The sequence below is a fragment of the Porites lutea genome, chromosome 3, assembly GCF_958299795.1.
Source record: "Porites lutea chromosome 3, jaPorLute2.1, whole genome shotgun sequence".
NCBI lineage: Eukaryota > Metazoa > Cnidaria > Anthozoa > Scleractinia > Poritidae > Porites > Porites lutea.
In genome coordinates this window covers 11,021,218-11,027,250 of record NC_133203.1, presented here as the reverse complement: position 1 = coordinate 11,027,250, position 6,033 = coordinate 11,021,218, and the positions used below count along the sequence as shown (strand labels likewise).

General features: G+C 40.3%; 1 pseudogene; it reads left to right on the top strand.

Moving 5' to 3' along the window:
- The first annotated feature begins 806 nt into the window (after nt 1-806).
- Nucleotides 807-5,000, top strand: LOC140931555 (uncharacterized; annotated as a pseudogene).
- Nucleotides 5,001-6,033: the final 1,033 nt, after the last annotated feature.

The window sequence follows — 6,033 nt, the reverse complement described above, 5'->3', positions numbered from 1 at the left end:
TCCTGGCAACAAGTTGTTAAAGCGCCCTGGGGACGAGGTTGCTAAATTTCAAAAGCTGCCACTTAAATTTCTTCAGTATTAAATGGAGGTGGGAGACATCTGGCGGGTCACCCCACCTATCATGTAAACGTGATCAGGACAGGCTGGTTACCCCACCTAAGCGAGTTACCTCACCTACTACTAAGGTCCCCCATCTCCATGTAAACAGGCCTTAAAAGCCTTATTTCTCTTTCTTCACAATAATTGCTAGCATCGGCCAAGAAAAATAGTCTGAAACACAGCTTTAAAGTTGCTCGCAAATAACACTCTAACCATGGGTAGCCCAGCTCACAATGAGAGACCTGAACAACATTATGCTACTTAATACTTACAGTTCGGGCCACAACCAGAACTGGATATATGATGACGTCATCCAACTTATCAAACTCTAAGTTCACTTTTCAGCTCTTTGCTACGCCTATAAATTCCCTTCTTAGTTAATTAATTATTATTATTTCTTAAGTCAAAGCGAAATGTGCATTGAATTCCCTTTTTAACTTATCTTTAGCTTTTTCCTGTGTTTATTTATGTCAGGAGTCGATTACTCGGCTCCTGCTTATGTGCTGACTGCGTTTAAATGCCTTTTTAAGCCTGTTCAAAGGTTGATCAACTTTCAAGAATAATTATAAATTAAAGTTTTCTACGAAATCGTTAACTTTTTCGCGCTTGATATTTTGCTCAAAAATTGCTCAGAAAGGTTAAAGTTGCTTAAGGTTGGTAGAACTAAAAACGCCAAAAGTTGCCAAGCACAATCGGGACAGGCCCAAATGAAAACCGCTAATCGCCAGCCTTTCGTTCAGAAGGCTTGGGCCCAAAAGAGACACCTGACACTGGCTGAGGCCCTGCCAGGTTTGTCGGCGTTTCTCAATGCTTCACTTTGCTGTCAGACTTGAACCGCAAAATCATTTGTCTTTGTCGGAATTTTAGAAAACGTGGATAGCGGTGCGTTGTAAATAAGCCACTACAGTTCTGAAATTCTTAGCTGACTTAGTTATTATTCGCGTATCGAAAACAATAAGCGTTTGATCCGCGTTCATCATAGCCAGGGTAACCTGCGGTTTTTTTGGTGTGTTTTTTCTTTTGTGGTTTGTAAACGAATACTGAAGCTGAACCGACCCTTTTATTGGCTTTCCCACGGTTTGAATCGACTCAGGGAGACTCCAAGGGCGGATGGAAGTGGGGGACTCCAGATAGGTGAGGAAACCTGTGGTGGGTCCGTACCCACCTATCATGTAAACGTGATCAACTTAAAATGACAGATTATATGGACAGACGGGTTACCCCACCTAAGCAGGTTACCTTTGACCTACCTGGAGTGCCCCACCTCCATGTAAACAGGCCGTAAGTTGAGGGATTAGCTGATTGCGCCACTGCGAATGAAGGTAAAATGGAATATATAAAATAGCTGTAAAATTATGCGCTAGTTTCGGGACAAGGAATAATCAATTACTTGTTTTGGCTTACGCGGGGTTTGAACCGACTCAGATCAAACGCTAAGGCCTGGTTCAGACGCCGTACTTTTCATGTGCCGGACTTAACCAAAAAAGTTCGACTTTGGAACGACCCTGGCGCGACATCTGACTCAGACGGCGTCCCGTTGTGCCGAGCCAAGGTTAAGTTCGACAAAAGTTCGACAGACTCTGTCAAACTTTTGCCGCACCTAACTAAAACTTTGGTACCAAACTGATTCAGACGCCGCTCTTTTGCCGTACTTAAATCATCAGTTAGGTTCGGCACATGAGTAGAGCGGCGTCTAAAACGGGCCTAAGTTGACGGATTAGCCGGTTGCTCCACCGCGACCCATAACGTGATTTGTCATGAGAAAATTAGCTATAATATCGTGCACTAGTGGGCTGGGTTTTCCGAGCGGAAATGGATGAAAAGGGACAAAAATATTTGCTTAGTTCAATCAAAAATGATCGAAACGATAAAACGGTTTAAAAGGAGGAAGCGGTGAAAATTACTTGGTTGTCGCTATCTTAACTTCTCGTTTACCCACAACAGCTACAACAGGGACGGCGGAGCCGGGGGGGTTGGGGGGGCTTTAGGCTTTAGCCCCGCCAATTTCAAACAAAAAATAAACATTTAAAAAGAGAGGTAGACGATTTGGCATCGAAGTTCAGCGGCGATGTCAATATCACCGCCCTTGTTGCTCAATTAAGTACATTTCAAGTGCTCACGCGGGGAGTCCCTTTACGCTGCTTTCAGGAAATTTTGAGGGAAGTCCAAGATCTGTAGCCAATCGAGCAACAGTTGATCGACAACGTCATTGTTGTTCAGTTTGCAAGTTGAATCACGTCAATCCTGCGACAAGTGCAACAGGGGAGAGGTCCTTCTCAACAGCCAGGCGAATCAAGACGTGGCTTCGATCAAGAATGTTGCAAGCACGTTTCAACCATCTTGCGATTTTGAACACACATAAAGATACATTTGATAAGCTTTGTTTAGTTTCTGTGGCAAATTCATTTGTATCCCTGAACGAAAATCGTGAAAGGAATTGCGGCAAATTTACAACTGCTGACTTCAGCCGTTGGACTTGTTGTTTTCCCTTGCCGGTTACTGTACATGCATTGTTCCAGAAAATTGACTTCAGCCTATCAACTTGTTCTTTTCCCTCAGTATTCTCACGATTCAGCTTGTGAATAAAACGAGAGACGACTAGGGACGAGTTAGGAAAATCGTATTGCCCTTTCTCGCAGGCGATTTTGCATTAGCCCTTCACTTCCCGATTTGTAAAAACTTTTCGATTTGTTTTATAGTTGAAATTTGTCATATGGTGTCAAGATTAGCATCTGAATGTAACACAAGTGATTTTACACCACTAATTTTCAACATTCTCGCTCTTGCTACAATAGTCGAGCATTGTAGTAAAACAATTTAGTGTACACACTAAGGCTGGAATATACGTAAGGCTGGGATATATGTAAAAAGTTATATATGTATCAAGTAAGATCAAGTAACAAATAAGAATTAGAAACACCTGTCATTTTACGGTTGATCCACGTTTATTTTTTTGATATCTCGTCGAGAATGCTGAAAGTAACATTTCTGAGCTTCATGATTTCAAATTTTCTGGCGGAGAATTCTCCCAGAACCCCCTGCAAGTTAGCGTCTCCGCCGCTTGCTTGTTAGCCCCCCTCCCCCCCTTTCAATTCACAGGGGGGCCCAACGACTGTTTTCTGTGAAATAGCTGTTCGGAGAAGCAAGTATTGCCTAGAATGTTTTGTTACTTGAAGAAGGCTAAAAAATTTCTAGATGACCGTTCTATTCCTGTACAATTTTCGAAGCTTATCTAACAAATTCCCTACGATTTTCTGAAGTTTGATTTTTCACATTTCACAGCCCAGGTTAGGCTATTTTTTATAGGAAAAAGGAAACATAAAATTTTCGGATTCAAAATTTAATGGAGAGAGGAATCAAACAATTTGCTTTTTCGTAATGCGCTAAATTGCATCTAAAATTTTCGGGAAAATAATACTGAAGCCCTTGTAATTTCGAAAAGACTGAAGTTCCCCTAGGATGAACAACCAGATACAAATTTTAAAGCACCGTTTAGAATGCATTCACTCTGGATAGCGTTAAAAGTGCTTTAAATGAATCTGGGAGGAAACCGTCGTTGGGTGCCCCTGAATACAAAATACGCTCCGCCATCTCTGTACAAGCGTTGCTTCGCTTGCTTCGTAGCAAAAAGGGACAAATATCGATCATTTGTGGTCATCTGAAAGTATCAAGGAAAGGCTTTAATGTTTTTATTTGCATCGTTAACATGTAGCGTGGAACGAATTCACCTTACCGTCGCGTCCTCCCGAAGGCCACATGGAGTGGGCAGCCATCTAAGTCATGACTCAACTTTAACCGCTGACGTCCACGTAGCCAAACCTTAGGACATTGCAGTCTCTTTTTACCATTACATGTAGCTCGACGTGATGCGTTTGGATATCTTGGCGATATCTTGGCGTTTGGATATCTTCGCTTGACTCTCTCCCGTGTAAATGGGAGTGAGTCAAGCGAAGCTTTGATGTTGCATGGAGTCCCTCAGGGCAGTATTTTAGGTCCTTTATTCTTCATTTTGTTATCAACGATCTGCCCTTGTATACAAGTGCTCAGTTGGACCTTTACGCAGACGATACGACTGTCACCGCTTTTGCGGATGTGAAAAACTTAGCCACCTTAAGTTCATCACTAAATAAGTCTGTCTCTGAAATTCAATTATGGGCTTCAGCGAATAAGCTCCCATTAAATGAAGACAAGACTAAAGTACTCACGATCACTGGGAAAAGATGTGTGGCTAACATAAATGGAAGTGACATAGATGTTTTCGTAAACGGAAAACAGCTCAGTAATGTGGATTGTGCTACCTTATTAGGCGTAGAAATTGACAGCAAATTGTCATTTGATGAACATATTGAGAAAGTATGTAAAAAGTTGGCCTCTAGAATCGCAATACTGCGTAAGATTCGAGCCTGTCTACCTCTTAAACAGCGACTTCAGTTCTATAATAGCATTATTCGCCCTGTTATGTCTTACGCTAACGTTGTTTGAGCAAAAACGTGCGGCACGCGTTATTTCTTATGCCGATCGCATGACACCATCAGTTGCTTTGTTTAACAAGCTAGGTTGGATTCCGTTTTATGAGCAACATAAGATAGATAAATGCATAATAATGTATAAGCGAATTAATGGGTATTTGCCGAATTATCTAAATGAACACTTAATTTTGAATAATAAGCGGCACTCCCGCAACACTAGATATTCAAGCATTAATGCTGTTTGTCCTAAATATAGAAGAGAAACAGAGGGAGGACGCTCTTTCGCTGTTTCGGCAACAAGACTGTGGAATAGTACACCAATTGAAATTAGGAAACTAGATTCTGTAGCATGTTTTAAAAAGAACATGTTTGCCAAGATTTTTAAGGAACAACAATGTTTGCATCATTTTATCATTTAATAATTTTTTATTTTTATAAAATTCGAATCCTGTTTTATTTTAATTGTTTATATATTTTAGCTTACTATATTTATTAGATTGTAAATAGTTGTGTATTTTATGAGGGCCACAAGTTTATTAGCCTTTGGCTATTAAGTGCTACCCTCTTTAAATAAAGGCTTTATTATTATTATTATTATTATTATTATTATTATTATTATTGAGTTTTCTATTTTTCTCAATTTACCACGTGTTCACCGAACATAGAAAAATATCGTTTTTGAAATATCTTCCAAGACTTCAAGTTGTTTCCTTTTCATTGATGTTATTATTTATTTTCACGTTGTGTTCCAAATGTCCCCTTAATCATAAATTGCTTCTTTTTCCGAACGGTTTTATGGTTGCATGTAAAATTACAAAATGCTGCACGAAGACCCCAAAGTCAAACAAAAACATTTAGCCAATTTACCCATGTCTTACACATCTTTAATAAGTGCAAGAGACTGTTATGCTCCTTTTTGAAGCCAGGAGCGTAGCCAGCCCATAAACCTGTAGGCCCGGGCCTACAAATTTTTGGTTTGATCACTCTTCGCGATACCTCTTGTAATTTATAATAAATTATGCGTTGTTGGGGTGAGCTAAAAGGTTTAAGGTGGCTCGATACAGTTTTTCAGGGCCAATACCTCCCAAGTTTGACCATAAACTACGTCGCCATAAACAAAGTTTTGGAAAAATTGCCACCACAGTTGTATTAGATAAAGATGAAAATCTGTTACGATCAGGGTTGCAACGGCATCGGAGTTGCCATAGCAACGAAATGGCGCTATTACCTATTCTACTTGCAGCAGTATATCTCGGCACTGGGAACTGTTCTTCCAAAATCGTTCACGGGAGCTTTTTTCTCCAATAGCGGCCTCGATGTTCGTGAAGTTTAAGCGAAATCTGTTAGAGCGTTATCGAGATATTTTGGAATGAACAGTCGATTAAAATGTTCTTAAAACATAGCCAGTCTTAACGTCTTATTGATGCTGACAGTTTTGATGACTGTCAGCCATTTTTATCAAAAC